Consider the following 18,019-nt stretch of genomic DNA (forward strand, 5'->3'; position numbering starts at 1 on the left):
ATTTCATGCTTGCCTCTGGACAAAGTTGTTTCATAGTCCTTAAAACATTCAAAAAAATAAAATTCTACCATGTGCAGAATTAGGTGATTGAGTAACAAATGAACTATTGTAACCTAATATGCTAGCTAAAATAAACATCAATTAAAAATGAGCAATTAACATTTTTCTTGACATTTTAGAACTCAGAAGGTTTATCTTTAAAAGTGCCATATATTTTCATTGTTGATTTCTTCCAAAAAAAAGAGAGAAGTTTGCATTGATAGATTTCCCCATAGTCAATACTCAAAAGTTCGATCATTTACATTCATATCTATAGTTATACTTTTTTTTTTTTTTTTTTTTTTAAAGGAAAGACAGAGAGAAGGAAGGAAGGATAGAAGGAAGAAAGGGAAACATTTTTAAACATTTTCTTGTTTTATTGTATTCTGTTTCTCCGTTTTTGTTACATGGGCTGGGGCCGGGAATCGAACCGAGGTCCTCCGGCATAGCAGGCAAGCACTTTGCCCGCTGAGCCACCGCGGCCCGCCTATAGTTATACTTTTAAGAATAATCTTTGAAAGGTTTGATATATCAGTGAAATATTTTAATAAGTAATGTGAATTTTTAGAAGGCATTTTAGCAATTAATAGACTTTTACATTTTGCATTTAAAGCCACAGTCAATTCATTAGGGTTTACAAATTCAAAAATCATGTTGTGCTCAGGCCTTAAAGATCTTTTTACAAATTGTGTCATGTCACTTACAAATCTAATATCTTTTATTTGAAAATGAACTCACTTTTATTCTTTTAATCAGTCTTTAGTATCTGATTAGATCATTCAATAGTTTAAGCTTTTCATTGCTTGAGCAGCTTAAACAATTAAGTCGCCTTAAATATTTTAAATGGATTTATAAATTGTCTTCAATTTTTTAAAAACACTAACCTGACCATCGCTTAGCGTTTAGATGGTCAATTTTTGGAAATTGACCTCTCCTCATTAAATTCGGAAATTATGTAGTTAGCTGGTTATCTAGCTAGATATTTGTTATTGCAGAGTTAGTTTATTTTACAAAAACAGAGTGCTTACTCTGGGCCAGGTTGTCCGGCCCACAAAGCCAGGCAGATCTGTTCCCAAATTTACCAAGAAGATAATCCACTTTCCCCTGGGGAGGAAGGATGGGTCAAGCAAGTGATCTATTGAACCTCCGTCCAGTTTGAAAGTGAAACCAAGAGAAATCCGTCCTCTAACTCACCCAGCCAACACGCGCGCGCGAACACACACACACACACACACACACACACACACACACACACACACACACACACACACACACACACAGCCCAGGTTTGTATTCTTGTTACCTTTTGGGTTAACCTTTAAGCAGGGGTACACTGTCCCTGCCGGGGGAGGAGATGAGCAGAGAGCAGGGAACTCCACCAAGTGGGTGGTGTCCAATGCGTCCCCGGAAGGTCTGGACATGGATGAAGCGAATCTAATAAATCAAATCTGAGCCACACCGTACCCAGGGATGAAAGGAAGAGGAAGACGCAGACATTCCCTTAAACAAGCTGATATTTGGAGTTGCCTAAGGGCTGTTTGTGTGTAGATCAGTCTTGGATTTATTTTAAGCTATTCTTTAATGTAGTTAAAGGGATAATTAGGTCCCTCTGCTTCTTCCTACCATCTCCCAAACGCTACATCATTCTCTTCTAGGAAGTACTTAAAGAAAGCAATAAGCACAGAAATGTGTATTAATACCCGCTATTTTGATATTTTTAGTGAGCATCATAAAGGGTGAAATTTTTCTCTTTGATTGTAATGCAGCATTGCAAATCAACTTAGTAAGCTTTATGCTCTGAGTTAAGAGAATGAACGTGACCAATTTACATTTAGGAAAATTCATGCCAGGAAATTTTCTTTTTTTTTTTGGAAATAAAAACCATGTTTATTTAGTAATATTCCTCATGATGTACCGAGGTTTTGTACCGGTTTGCTATTTAATTTTTCAGTTCTAAGTCTCCACAGCTAAACCTACTGGGGTTTTGATGTAATGAAAGCAGTGGGTATCATGCAGCAGGTGACAAGAGACAGACTCTATTCATAAGGAAGGAAATTAAATTTTCAAATTCTGATTGATTCTTGAATCCACATTTTTTGGTGATAAATTGATAAGATACTATACCTGAAGAAAAGTGAAATTTAATAAAGTACAAATCTAAGTATTCTAATTGAAAAAAGTTAGAAATTGTTAGGAAAGCAATTCATTTTGTAAGAGCACTGATAAAGAAGGTGCTACAAGAGAAGTTATGTAAATGTAATGAATTAAAGTGTTTATCTTGCAAACTTGATAAACAGCAGTAGGCATGTTAGAGGGTGGAAATAATTAGTTCCTCAGCCCCCATGTGTACTCAAATAATTGTTACAATTATATTTGTTTATTATTTCGGAATGATTTTTCATTTCAGTGCAACATATAGGCTTAGAAACCTATAATCACATCACTTTCTTTTTCTATTGATTTTTGATTGTATTTAATGTAGGGGATAGATTCCCATCTTTGCTAATTTTGTTATCACTCTACTCCCTCGCTTTAAGAAGATAATGTCACACTGGGAGTATTCTTACTGTAGGCAAGATCATTTTATAAATAACCACTTCTCTTCCCTCTCTAATACATTATCTAAATTGCAATCTCTGATTTTTTTTAGAGTGAAAATATGACCTTGCCTCTCCCCTTTCTGAAAATCTTTCAGTGGTTCCCTTTTATCTAGCATGAAGTTCCCAAAAGGAATTTTATAATCAACTCTTACTGTCTAATCCAAATTCATCCTACACTAATTATCCTGACCTTGAACTTAACATTTCAGTCTAATTGTAATTTGTAATTGTAATTGTAATTGCTTGTAATTTTTTTAATTAAAAAAAAATATATATATATATATAGGTAGGTTAAATAGTGCCAGGAAAACCACCGCCTGGGGAAGAAGGAAGTGAAGAGGTCTATGTTGTGACAGGTGATAGGGCCAGGAAGAATTGGGCTGAGATGGTGACTTTTGCTAAAGACCAGAAAGAAGTGATTCAGTCATATGAATACTTGAAGGAAAATCCTTCCAGGCAGAGAGAAGAGCAAGGGAAGAGACCCTGAGGTGCAGCACATGCATGGAGTATGCAAAAGTTAAAGACAGGGAAACTTGGTAGGTGGCTATTATAATATTCCAGACAAGAATGGGGACATTGGACCAAGGTGGTGGATATAGTGAAAGGGGTGAGAAATGGTGGGAATCTAAGTAAAGAGGGGTATGAGAGAAGTTTTGAGGATGAGTTCAAAGGCTCTGGCCTGCGAAGCTGAAATGATGAAGATGCTATTAACTAGAGGGGGCAGGCAGGAGGCAGTTAGTTGGTGGAGAGTTCAGGAGCTCAGGTTTGACATAGTGACTTCTGTCTACCAAGAAATAACAAACTAAGGTGCAAGGCATCAAAGGCATTTATTTGGGGTCTTAGAATTGCAATTTGGGGTGCACAGGTTCAGGTAGCAACCCAAATCATGCCCATCTTGGTGTTTCCAGGCAAAGGTATTTTCATGAAAAAAGATTACAGAAATTGCTTGAGATTGGTGGATATCCAGGGCTGATCTTCAGGTTAGATAGTTTCCTGAGTTCTTTATTTTTCTTGTGGTTGTTTCTGGTGTCCAGCTGTCCTTAGGGTTTTAAGAATAATTGTTACTTGTGACTACGCATACTTGTCCGTTTGGGATATGTGGCTGAAATTTGCATAGGATTCACATTCAGAATGACCTCCCAACTCCGTTTTAAATCTCTTAGCCATGGTAACTATTTTGCTTTATTTCTTTTTACACTTCAAAGTGTCTATGTGGCGTCCAAGTGGAGATGCCCAGTCAGAGGTGGCATCTGTGAATCTGCAGTTCCAGGGAGGTGTCTGAGTAGAGATTAAGAAGTCATGCCCTCTTTAATCAACAGAATTCAGGTAACCAATTCTAAACATTAAACGGTCTCAAATCACAAAAAGACCCTCTTTTTTACTTACATGGATCTCTTGAACCTTTAGATAATTTTCAAATACATATTCCTCTTTGATCTTCTGAAAAAGCATTGTGATTTCCACCTTATTTTCAAATGCATATTTGATTTCTTTTCAAATCATTCCTTCTTTTCCAGTAGCCTTTTGAAGTCTGTCTATTTGTAAGTTGAAGGCCCTCTATCCTCTGTGCCTCACAAAGCAATCCCAGGTGTGTTTGTGCAGGAGTGTGGGAGTAGTGATGAAGTGGCAGTGGTGGTAATGATATCTTACGCATGGAATAGAACCTATAAAAAAATTGTGTGAAGTAGATGCCAGCTTCTAGCTAATAAAAGTCTTGAGATTTAGGTCAAAATGTGAATGTTGTCATAATGTAGATGGCCTGCGAAACCATGCCACTGAATGAGATCATGGAGAAAATGAATGAGATAGGAAAGAGATGGATGAAGCCTGGGGCAACTCAAAATTTAGAGCTCATCTGAGGCTTGCAAAAGATACTTAATAGGAGAGTAGAGAAAGGTAGAAAGAATACCAGGTGGTTACCAAGAAAAGAAAGTATTTTAAAGAAAAAGTGGTCAGTGATATTAAATGCTGCTTATAGGTCACATGAGATGAGAGTAAGACACATTCATTGGATTTAGGAATGTAGACATCAATCAGAACCGTGAGGAGCACAGGTGTGGTGGCACTGCTGGATTTGGCTTCTTAGGTTCTTGACCAGACTGTGAGAAAGAATTCAGGGTACAATCAGTCCAGCATAGAGTAAAGCAGGCAGGAAATGTATTGGGAGCACATGTGAAAAGACATGGGGAAACTCTGCAAGACAGAAGTGAAAGAGGCAAGAGGCCCCACAACAATGGGGCCATCTGCTTTTATTGCTTAGCTTTACTTATTCCCCTACCCCTTTCTTGTTTGGGATTCTTCCTCCTACCCTACCTTTTCTCCAGGGTGGTGCCTGGTGGTAAATAAGTACATTTGGGGGAGTCGGTTGCTTCTGGATTTTCCCATATGTGAGTGGCCTCTGGGCAGGGTGTCTGTCCAGGACTGGCCCTCCTGATCTTGATTAACCTTCCTTGATTAAGGGCCTCTTCACCGTATCTTCTGTCCCTTCTCTCCCTGTTCTAACCTGCCTCAGTGTGGTTGAAAACTAATCAATGTGGGCTTAAGATGTAATGGGAGGAAATAAATTGATGACAAGTGGATCGTAGTTAGAGGATGTAAGGACATAGGACCTAAGCCCTGCCCCTCCTCCATTCAGAGAGCAAGTCACACTGCTGTCTATATGACAGGGATAGACGTTAGACACCGTCCCCTAATAACCAAATCTCATGAGAGTCTGATGAAACTCCATTGTAACCAAATCTTAAGAGACTGTTAAACTTTATAAGCTGTTCCTGGGCACGCCTCTCTCTCTCTTTTCCTCGCTTTGACTTTAGGCAGGGTGCAGGCTTTCATCTCTCAGTGGTCACCACTGAGAAAATCTTCCTCCTGTCGATAAGCCTCTAATAAAACTCATGGGTAATCTTCTGTCAGTGTGTTCTTTGGTCTCAGTGTTGTGTTGGGCTGGAACAGAGGAGTAAGTGGGGTCAAAAGATAACCTTATTTAGATGAAAAAAAAATAGATCATGAATGGATGCTGATCAAGAGAAGTGGGAGATTTGCTTGAGCCAAGTCCAAAGGAATAGCAAAGGAGCATATGTTCTAGTGAACAAATTGGGTATTTTCCTTTCCCTTTCATCCAGGAAACTTTCCATTACTTCAAAGTGTGCATTCGCTGTTCTTCCTCTGTGTGACTTTATGCCTCCTGGACATTTTTTCTTGCATGTCTCAATGGTAATTCAAATTCATGATCCACTTTCCTAAGTTCATTGCTTTTTTTACTGTCCTCTGTGAAGCGGAGCACCAGTAATTTAGTTAGAAGTCTAGAAATCATTTTAGATTCCTACTTCTATCTCTGACTCCTATCCATTACTGAGTTCTGCTGATTTGATTTTCAAGATTTCTCTTGACTCCTTCCACCTTTATTTCTTCATTTATGACTGCATAATCTCTGCTCTATTAGTAGCCACCTGACTCTAAGCCAAAATGGTTCCCCAAATGACCCCTCAATGACCTTTTTTTTGTCGGTTTTCAATTGAATCAACTTTATTTAGTACTACTCGTTGTCTGACTCAAGTTTCATATAAGTAATAATGATAATAATAATCAGGAATCTGCACTTTTTAATCCCTGGCCATCTTACCACATTTGTTAGACTCTTGGGTGATGATAAGAAGGTGGTTAAGAAGCTCAGGTACACCCAAATTTTCTCTCACTTTATTCTTTCCTATATTTCTTTCCCTCTTGATTGTGAAAGAAAATCAGTGTTATAGGAAATCAGATTTCTTAGCTTTCTTGTCGCTAGTATTTCTCATTCCTACCAAGAAAGAATAACGAAGCTAATATGGAAAATTCTCAATTTATAAACTTCCTTCTTTTAAATGTAGATCAATATGAACAACACTGCACTTCAGAGCAAAGTGAGTCAACACCTGGCTCTCTAAGATGGAAAGGGAAGCATCTTATCACTGTAAGCTTATAAATAAAAAGAATTAAGAATGGCCTTTCTGAATATAATCTGTTTGTGAGAGAGGAGTTTCTGTAATCTGAAAACTGACTTGTTGGCTTGACATATTTAAAAAGTCTTTCCTATCACCTTAGTATAGGCAATTCTCTTGAGAGCATTATGGAAATGTTTCTTCTTAAGGACAATCATTTCTGGAAACAAAGGGTATATGATGAAGGGGACCACACATCATAGAAAAATGAAACACTTTATCCAGTGTGCTGATTTGAAAGGATTTATGTACCCTAGAAAAACCATGTTTTAATCCTAATCAATCTTATGGGATCAACCGTTTCTTCTAATCCCTATTCATTATTATAGGTTGGAAACTTGATTAGGTTATCTCCATGGACAGGTGGCTCAATCAGTTGTGGATATTAAACTTGATTTGATGGAGATGTGCCTCCACCCATTCTACGAGGGTCTTGGTTAGTTCATTGGAATTCTATACAAGATGAGACATTTGGGAGAGAGTTCCCTTTTGAGAACAAGGAGAGAGCCGCAGAGCCACGACAGAAGGACAAGAGAACCACAGAGTCCACCAGCCTGACCTTTGGAGATGAAGATGCAAAACACCTCCCGGCGAGCTTCATGAAGCAAGGGGCATGGAGATAAAGTTAGGAGATGCCGCTATGTTCACCATGTGCCTTCCAGCTGAGAGAGAAACACTGAATGTTATCAGCCTTTTTGAAATAAGGTATCTTTCCCTGGATGCCTTAATTTGGACATTTTTATGAACTTTCTTTAATTGGGACATTTTCTTGGCCTTAGAACTGTAAACTAGCAACTTATTAGATTCCCCTTTTTAAAAGCCATTCTGTTTCTAGCATTTTGCATTCTGGCAGCTAGCAAACTACAACATTCAGCCTGCTACCATAAAGTCCTTCAAGTAACAAAGAAGTGTCCATTCATAGTTGCCGCCTCTGGACAACTTTCCATTCTCATTATTGTGCAATATTTTTTAATGTGGGTTAACCTATGTATTACTAAGTACTATAAATCAGACAATATGGAAATTAAGAAACAGTGGGAGGGTTTCCAGGGCATGCAGCTCAATTTGCCAAATCTAATATGACTGACAACTGATCCCTAAATCCTGAGAAAATATCTTTGCTATTTAAAAAGCACACAAAAAGAAATGCTTCATATGTGCAATTCCCACCCTTGCCCCATTGCATCCTTCTACCTTTTCATCCCCAAAAAGATACCATCAGCAGGAGCTGGCTAATATGTCCAACTTTCCCTTGGGGAATCTTGACTAATAAATCTGACTCAGGAGAGCTATAAATGATGAATTTGGCTGATCTCAATGTGGGCCCCATGAATACAGTAGCAAAACATTACTAATAACCAGCACAACAAAAATGACAAAAACTACCCCTACTCTTATACAAGATTTAAATCACAGACAAAGATTAACAAAGAAACCCAACATATGATGTACAGGTTAGGAGTATTCAGTGTAGAGTGCTACTGAGAACAAAACCATCAATAACAAGAAAAATTATTGCCTAAGTTGGGATTCATTGGGGAAAAATACACTCTGGCTGTTTTCTGAACAACAAACAACAAAAATCAATTTTAAAAGGCAGAACTACAAGTTAAGTGGGAAGACTGCTGCAAACCAAACCCTTCTTAAGACGAAAGAGAGAGTAAGGACTTGAAGTTCGCATTTTGAAGACAGGGTGAGAGACCACTGATGAAGAAGGAATTATTTCTGTTGAGGGCAGGCATATTGTGGCTAGCTGGCTGCAAGACAAGAAGTGTTTCTGTGAACAGAAGGACCACACCCACCTACTTTGGTTACTATCAAAGAAAAAAAAACTCTAGCAAAGTCAGTTCAGGATGAGAACTTAGTGCTGGAGTTCAGAGGAAATGGAAGATTGCTCCCAACTGAGGGAATGTGAGTGGAGATTCCTGATTAAATGACAGTCTATTTTTTTAATTTATTAATTTTTTATTTATGATACATAACCACGTACAAACACAAACATTCTTATCATATGATCATTCCGTTCTTGTTATATAATAAATAACTCACACTATCATCACATAGTTGTATATCCATCATCATGATCATTTCTTAGAACATCTGCATCAATTCAGAAAAAGCAATAAAAAGAAAACAGAAAAAAATTCATACATCCTATACCTCTTACCATTCCCCTTCACTGATCACCAGCATTTCAATCTACTAAATTTATTTTAATATTTCTTTCTCCTATTATTTATTTATTTTTAATACATATGTTTTATTTGTCCATCGATAAGGTAGACAAAAGAAGCATCAGACACAAGGCTCTCACAACCACACAGTTACACTGCGACAGCCGTATCATCATATAATTATCTTCAAGAAACATGGCCACTGAGCATGGCTCCACATTTTCTGGCAGTTCCTTCCAGCCTCTCCATTACACCTTAACTAAACAGGTGATATCTATTTAATGCATAAGAATAACCTCCAGGATAACCTCTCAACTCTGTTTGGAATCTCTCAGCCATTGACACTTTATTTTGTCTCATTTCGCTCTTCCCCCTTTTGGTCGAGAAGGTTTTCTCAATCCCTTAATGCTGAGTCCCAGCTCATTCTAGAATTTCTGCCCAATGTTGCCAGGAAGGTCCACACCCATGGGAGTCATGTCCCATGTAGAGAGGGGGAGGGCAGTGAGTTTGCTTGCTGTGTCAGTCGAGAGATAGAGCCCACATCTGAGCAACAGAAGAGGTTCTTTTAGGGCTAATTTTAAGTAGGCTTAGACTATCCTTTGAGGGGTTAACTCATAAAAACAAACCCCAAGATTGGAGGCTCAGCCTGTTGCTTTGTCTGTCCCCACTGCCTGTGAGAATATCAGGAATTTTCCACTTGGGGAAGTTGAATTGTCCCCCTTTCTCACCATTCGCCCTAGGGGACTCTCTAAATATTTCCCTATTCACCGTTCAAATCTCTTTGGGATTTATCTGGGCATCACTCTGACAAACCTACAAAATCTCATGCCCTACACAAGATTCCAAGTACTATGGTGTTCGATTAAGCTGTCCACGTAAGTTATTTTAGGAAATGCACTAGTCAAAATATAGATTTTGTACCAAATAAACATTTTTTGTTTGAATGACAGTCTATTTTATACTTGGCACCTGATAGTTAGAGTACAAGAGGGTTGTTTCTAAAACCAGTGTTTCCTAAAGACAAAGGCAAAATTAGAAAACAAGTATACTAGTGAAAGCTTCTTGAGTTTTTCCCTTTGAGGTGAAAACATAGTACGGTTGGATTGGTTCTATAATTATGTGGACTGACTGCCATCATACTCCCTCCTGGGAATTCAAGGATGGGATTTGCATACCTCAATGTTAGTGAGCTGCTTCCTCACCAAGATCTTTTGATGTGACCATCCTTACTGAGCTAGGGTGAAAGGTGCTCCAGGTTCTTATTGAGAAACCAGTGATTTTTCAATAGCTTTGCAATGCTTTTAAGATTATGACAAAACTTTTAACATGGACTTCATATACTCCAGTGACACTAACCTTTTTTAAGTTCTTCCTATTCACCAGCTCCCTTTAGACACTGGTCCTTTCCACATGTTGATATTAGGAATATTCGTCTCACATATTCTTATCTTGTTGATTCCTTTTCATTGCTCATATCCCAGTTTAAGGCTCCCTTCCTCAGGGAAACCTTTTTTGAACCCCTAACCAGTCCTTAACAATTACCATTTCTTCATTATATTTTACATGAGCTCAATGAGGACAAGGTTACAACATTTTTGCCCTCTATCATTGTCAGTGATATACAGTAGGCTCAAATATTTGTTGAGTAAGTAATGATTAAATGCTCATTTCATCCAGGATTATAATTGTCCATTTTCTCTTCTTTTCTGAAGTCATCTTATGTTCCTGGGGGGGAACATCATTACGTTCATAGTGCTTAGTTATGTGAGATAAGACACCAGTCAGGATAGGCTAAGTTCTGACGCAGTAGCAAACAACCTCAGAATGTTAAGGGCTTGAGACAAGCAAAGTCTATTTCTCACTTATGCTACATGCCCAGTGTAAGTCTGTAGGGTGATCTTCTCAAAATAGTCACTCAGACAACCAGGTGGATAGAGTCTGCACCTTGCTATTTGCTCCCATTATCATTACAGACATAGAAAAAAACATGGATAATTGGGTGTCACCATGTCAAGCTTCTTCCTAGAAAAGTCATACATCCTTCTTTCCTTATTTCATCAGTCACATCAATTCATATATCCACATCTAAAGGCAAGATGGAGGAAAATATAATTTTACTATTTGCCCAAAATGGAGACAACTGGAAATGTTTTGTGGCTAGCACAAAAGGCTAACATGTAGTGTCTAGTATGTGTAGTGACTAGAAACAAAGAAGTTGAATGACTTCTAAATCATAGAAAAATCAAAGAACAAATTCTTTATCTGGACTTTAATCTAAGGATGACTTTCACTAATTTATTACTTCAGAGAGTTAACCCCTTGTTACCATCTCCAACAGATAAACACTTCAATGTGTGGCCAAGCAGAAGAATGCAAAAGCAAAGTATAGAGAATTAAGGGTTCCAAGTAAACTCAAGGAAAGAATTTTAGGAGCCACTCTAGATTTCTTGACTACTCTAGATTAAACATGAAAAGCAATGTGAGTGATGTCAAGTAAAAAGAAACGAATAAAAAAAGTAAAAGATAACAATAAAAAAAGAAATGAATAAATAAATGAATATACTTGTACTTCTGCCCTTCACCACAGGAAGACAGGGAATTAAACATAGAGCGCAGTATTTTTACTTGACTGGATTCACCAAAACCTACCAAAATGACTCTGCCAAATATGCTTTTTAAATTTATTTATGAAATTTTTAATGGGTAATCACTAAGATGTAGATGGTACAATCGAGGTGTTAGAGATACCAGGATATATTATACAATGTATACCTTGCCCTCAATATGCCACTAAAATACTGGAAGTTGCAGATATTTGAAGAGAATTCTTGGATAAAGCAGGCAGCTATATTTAGCAGAAGAGATTAAAAAAACAAAAACAAACAAGCAAACAAAAAACTAATGCTTTGGGAGTATAGGGGAGAAACTGATTAACAGTAGCTGTAACTGGACGAATGAAGAATTTAAATTTGGTGCTAGGTCTATTCCATCACTTCTTTTGTGGTTGTTATTTTAACCAAAGCCAATACTATATTCAGATTGTTGTTGTTTTTTTTAACCAAAGAAACTTCATACAAATATTATAACCCTTATATGATACTGTATTTACTTAGTATATCAGTCCTCTGACCAAATTATGAGCTCTTAGAAGGTGCATGCACATTTATCTACCCTTTTTTTGTTTTTTTTTAGAGCAAGTAGGTAGAAAATTTATTGAGTACACATGCAGAGATGGAGCATGTGGGCACTCTTGCAAGAAGATAGAGGCAAGAGGCAAGAGGCAATATGGAGCTATATTCCTTTATAGATTAGTTTTACTTATTCCCTCTCCCCTTCCTTGTTCAGGGCTTTTCGTTCTACCCTCCCTACCCTCCCTTCTCTCCAGGGCAGTACCTGGTGATAGATAATGTATTTGGATGGGTAGCTTGGTCTTACCGTGCACCTATATTTTTAGACTTTTTAAATGAATAGCTAAATGCATGTTTGAGAAAAAAAAAAAGGATGAGAATGAGAAGCACAGAAAAATTTCATCTTCTTCATAATTTTGCATGGTTCTGGAGCTAGTTCTAACTATTACAAAATATATTTGCATTTCAACATTCATGCACAATCAGAATCAGCAAGGGTTTACTGAAAACTCATAGGAGAAGGCATTTTAATGTTTATTTGTTCAAAGTAATGCTTTGAATCCCTGGTGGAGATAGAAAGGTTTGTAGGGCCACAATAGATGGTAAGAGACCAAACAGAGGGGTGAAAGAGAGAAATAGGCTAGAAAGTTGGAGTTTAAATCTTACAGTGAAAAAATAGATATTTGCTAGTGACAACACCTCCCACTCTGTTTGATGTCACGCCTGGGTTTATATAGCACAGTGCAGAAGTGGCTCCCTGGCAGAGTCAGAAAGGAAGGTGAGTCATGGTATATTCAAAATTGAGATCATTAGGTGCTATTATCAAAAGAACACAAAGATGTGTTCTTTTACCACTTCTACCTTCATCTTCTATTTGAAATTGGGAATTTACTTAATTGTCAAGAGTTGTCTTTAATTCATAAGACAACAAGATGCCAGCATTTTATATTAAAAGAAAAAAAAAAAAAGAAAGCTCACATGAAACCTATCTTAAATTTCTTCCCTCAATAAATCTTCCATTTGTAGATGGATAAAATTCAACCTTGTCAATTGAAAAGTCTTTTTAATAAACTAGTTAGTTACAAGCAAACAGAACTGGACTTTGAGTGTCTCGAATCCCAAAATGTATATATTGGGTAGCTATGAAATAGTTGCTCATGCATTCAGTGGAAAAGCTGAACAACCAGGACTCTTAAAAGATAGTAAGGTAGTTCCAAAACTTAGGGTTGCAAGGAGAAAAGATTAGCATATTCAAAATATTGCTGTCGGGATGTCAGGCTCCAACCATCTTAATTTTTTTAGCTTTGTATTTTGAAGTGATTCTAGACTTACAGAAAATTTGCAAAAATTGTACAGAGAGTTTCCATAAATCCCTTATCAGTATCCCATAACCACGTTGCAACGATAAAAATGAGGAAAGTAACATTGAGATAATACTAGTAATGAAACTAAAATCTTTATTCAAATTCGGCCATTTACCCACTGTCTTATGTCTGTTTCAGGTTTCCATTAAGACTCCATTTTGTATTTCACTGTAATTTCTCCTTAGTGTCCTGCAGTTTATAACAGTTCCACAGACTTTTCTTGTCTTTCATAATATCTTTCTTTGTCCTTTAAAAGTCTTTCTTTGTCTTTCATGACCTTGAAATCTTTAAAGAACATGGATCAGTAATTTTGTTGAACCTTCTCCTTCAATTTATGTGTATGTGATGTTTTCTCATGATTGGGTTGAGATAATGCGTTTTTGGCAAGAATGTCATGGAAACAATGCTGTGTCCTTCTCAATGCATCGTATCATGGGGTTTATGATGTCAATATGTCCCATTACTAGTGGGACATCAACATTACTGGTGATGCTGACTTTGACCATTTGCTGAGGTCATTTTCACCAGATCCTCCACTGTAAATTTATTATCTTTCCCTTTGTAGTTAAAAAATATCTTTGGATCTCTGGGGGACTACTTTGAGCCTATGCAAATCCTCATTCTATTGCATCTTTTGCCCATTAATTTTAGAGTTTTTCAGCTGATCTTGTCTGTAACAATTACTGCTGTGTCTAGTGGTGATTTTCTCTATTATTACTTGGTATTCTACTGTATAGAAGAGCTATATTTCCTTCCAATTTACTTAATACATTATTTATATGAGTATGGTCTTATAGATATTTCTTTGTATGGATTATTACTTAATACTGTATTTTTACTTATTTGTTCCATCTATTCCAGTTTTAGCTATCAGGAACTCCTTCAGATTGGAGCTTGTGTTCTTTTGACAAGGTGACAAGGGCCCTTCTTTTTTATGGGCACTTCTTTGCAATCTGATACAATGTGATGCTCAGGTTGATTCTATATTTCCATTATTCTGGTCCTGGAATCAAATATTTCTCCAAGAAACCATGGTGTCTTTTTATTAGGGAATAATGTTTAAAAACATAGGTTGAATGGTGTCCCTCCAAAAGACATGTTCAAATCTTAATTCCCAGTCCTATAAATGTGACCTTATTTGGAAATGGGTTCTCGGAACCAGGAGTTTTTACTGATACATTGGATTCCAATCTAATATGAGAAGAGAAATGAGAGGGTGTGGCCATATTACCGGAGGTAGGGATACATGCTTAGGAACCCTAAGTATCCTGGCAGTTTGCAACAGAACTCCACAGTCTTTGCCATAAAGACTTGACACTTTGACATTGGACTTCTCCTAGCCTCCAAACCACGAGCCATCAGATACCTGTTGTTGAAGCAAACATACTGTGGGGTATTTGTGATAGCAGCTCAGAAACACTGAGATAATCAAATTGTGAGTTTCAACATGTTTTCCTATGTTTTGAGGGCATTTTTGTATTATTTTTAAAGAATTGTCTGTTGACATCTTTTTGCATTTTAATTGGGTTTTTGGTTTTCCCTCAATTTTAGGGGCCATCTACTTATATGTTAGGGATATAACCCTACCTCTGTGGCATATGTTGCCAATGTTTTTTGTTGGGTTTTTTTTTTTCCCAGTTTGTTCATTTCCTTATGAATTTATTTATGGCGATTCTTCCATGTAAATGTAAAAGAAGCAAATTATGTAGTCAAATTTACCAATCTTTTTTTTTTATTATCTTTCCCTATACTGAGGTTAAAAAGGAATGCTTCTGGGTGGCCATGGTGGCTTAGTGGCAGAATTCTCACTTGCCATGCCGAAGACCTGGGTTCTATTCCCTGTGCCTGCCCATGTGAAGAAAAAAAAAAAAAAAGGAATGCTTCTGTGGTTCCTGCTATTATTTGTATGTTTTCAATTTTGGCATTTAGATCCCTTATCCATTTGGTGTTTATTCTGCTTTATGGTGTGAGATATGTATCTAATTCTATCTTTTACCCAAATAGTTCCTCAGTTACCCCATCACCATTTATTTAAAAAGACTCTATTCAGGGATGTGAGATGCTGACTTTTCATATATTAGTTTTCTATAGGCATTTGGGTCCACTTATGGACATTCTATTCTAATCCATTAATACATGTGTTTATTAATGCACCAGTACACACACTCTATGTTTTCCTGGCTATTCTGACAGGTTTGTTTTCCATATGAACTTTAGTATCAAATTTTTTAACGCAAAAAATGATTTGTTCATATTTTTATTTAAATTGCATTAAATTTATAAGTTAAAGTATACACTTATGATGAGACATTTTGTTCAAGGACAAAGAATATACTTTCATTTTTTCGATTGCATACTTTGGGAGTGTTTTATCTCTACTGTTATATCTTTTAAGAGTGTTCTTGCATATCTTTCCTATATCTTTTGCATGTTCCTCATTAAATTTACTTATTCTTAAACATATAATATTCTTTGATGCTATTTTAAATAGGCTTTTCTCTATTAAATAGGATACTTCATCTGTATTTTAACTCTTTATTATGTGTATATGAAAGCTATTGACTTCAGTTGATAATTTTGTATCTTGTTACTTCATTGAATTATTCTATTGTTTGAGTTATGTATCACTAATTTTCTGAGGATTTTTCAGAAATAAGATCATATCACTTAAAACTAGAAATAGTTGCACTTCTTAACCATTCTTACTCTCTTGTTCATTCCACTTTTTAAATTGCATTGGTTAATATTTCAAGTACAATACTTACAATAGAAGAGGTATTAAAAATTTTTGTGGTGTTTCCCGTTTAAATTACCAGATATAGTTGAAGGAGTACACAAACATAAACACACACTATACATGTTAAGAAAGTACCTCTATCTCTCAATTTCTATTTTCTTCAGTTTTTTCTTTTTTAAAATATGAATGTGTGTTGAATTTTGAGGAGATCACCATATAATATTTCCCTTAGATTTAACAACATGGTATAGTATATTAATGTATTTCCTAATATTACACCAAACTTACATTCTTAGAATAAATCTCACTTGGTCTTTTGTATTATTTCCTTAATGTTGTGTCATGGTCAGGTGCACATGTCAACTTGGGCAAGTGGTGGTACCTGTTTGTCTGCTTGGGCAAGTGCTGGCCTGTCTGTTGCAATGAGGACATTTCATAGAATTAAATCATGATCATGTCAGCTGCATCCACAGCTGATTCCATTTGTAACCAGCCAAGGGGAGTGTCTTCTGCAATGAGTGATGCTTAATCTCATCACTGAAAGCCTTTTAAGGAGGATTCAGAAGAGACGGGCTCTCTTCCTGCTTCAGCTGGCAGGCCTCTCCTGTGGAATTCGTCCAGACCCTCCATCAGAATCGTCGGCGTCACAGCCTGCCCTGCGGATTTTGGACTCTGCGTTCCCACAGTCATGTAAGACAATTTTATAAATTTTATATTTGCGAGTGTTCCTTGTTGATTCTGTTTCTCTAGAGACCCTAACTAATACAGCCGGTATTGGAATCTGCTTCCTAATGTTTTATTTAAATGTTTTTCTATCAATATTTATGAGTTCTATTAATCAATGATTTTCATTCTTTGTACTATCTGGTATAAATAGAAGTATTGTAGTTGTTTCATAAAAAATAGAAAACATTTCTTTTCTTTTAATGCCCTGGAATACATTATTGAACACTGGGACTGTTTGGTTTTTGAAGGTTAAATGGAATTTCCCTGTGAAAACACTTAGGCTTAGTACTTTTTTGTTGTTTAGTTCTTTAACTTTCCTATTTTTTCTAAAGAAATTTGGTCTGCTTAAGATTTCTAACTTGATCAGGCCAATTTTGAAAACGTATCTTTCCCTAGGAAATTATTTGCTTCATTTAGATTATTAAATTTATTTGTGTAAAGTTCTGCAAAGAGCTCACTATTTTAAAAATCTCTTCTGTTTCAATGATTGTTTTCCTCTTGTCATTTCTCATTTTTATATTTGTATTTTCTCCCTTTTTAAAATTTATTCAGTTAACTGGTGTTTGTCTATTTTAGTTCTTTTCCAACAATACCAGGATTTTGGTATCTTAATTATATCTACTCATTTCAGTTTCTTTCTTCATTAACTTTTGTTTTGTCTGTATTATTTCTTTCCTTATGCATTCTTTAGTAAAGTTTGTTGTTCTTATTTTTCTCTGAACTGGAAATTTAATTCATTTAATTTTATCTGCTCATTTTTTGGGAGAAGTGTTTAGTGCAATGAATTTTCCTCTGATCAAAATTTGTCCCATAAATTCAGATGTTTGCTTGTTAGTATTTTTTTAATCTGTAATTTCAGTTGTGTTTCACTCAGTTGTTTAGAAGTTGTTTGTTTTATAATTCCCAAGTAGAAGAAAATTTTGTTATTGTTGTAGCAATAACTTTCACTGAATTGTGGTCACAGAATCAGGAAGCGTATTTTATAATATATCTGCTTTATGGAAGTTGCTGATTTGTGTGTGTGTGTGTGTGTGACCTGATAAATGATAAATTTTTAGGACTCTACTGTGAACACTTGAAGAAAATGTAAATTCTCTATTATCAGGGAATGGAATTTGATATATGTGCATAAAATCTTTCCTATTGCATATATTTTTAGATCCCTCTTTGCTTATTTGTTACTCATTTGATTTGTCTTGTACTAAGAGTGGGACATTCAAGACTCCTTTAATAGTGTGTTTTTTCCTATGTCTTGTTGCATCTGTAGAGTGTTTTGT

General features: G+C 36.2%; 1 protein-coding gene and 1 long non-coding RNA gene across 6 annotated transcripts in view; one reads left to right on the top strand and one right to left on the bottom strand.

Moving 5' to 3' along the window:
• Nucleotides 1-18,019, bottom strand: part of LOC143642744 (uncharacterized) — a 112,033-nt gene that overhangs the window by 55,185 nt on the left and 38,829 nt on the right. The window lies entirely within an intron of this gene.
• SYT1 (synaptotagmin 1) overlaps nt 1-18,019 on the top strand; it is a 1,262,805-nt gene that overhangs the window by 10,563 nt on the left and 1,234,223 nt on the right. For both annotated transcript variants that reach the window (XM_077111509.1, XM_077111511.1), the window contains exon 2: nt 3,845-3,965. The gene's annotated coding sequence lies outside the window, so the exon portion shown is untranslated. The remainder of the gene's footprint in view (nt 1-3,844; nt 3,966-18,019) is intronic.

This window comes from Tamandua tetradactyla, chromosome 7 (assembly GCF_023851605.1).
Source record: "Tamandua tetradactyla isolate mTamTet1 chromosome 7, mTamTet1.pri, whole genome shotgun sequence".
Taxonomy (NCBI): Eukaryota; Metazoa; Chordata; class Mammalia; order Pilosa; family Myrmecophagidae; genus Tamandua; species Tamandua tetradactyla.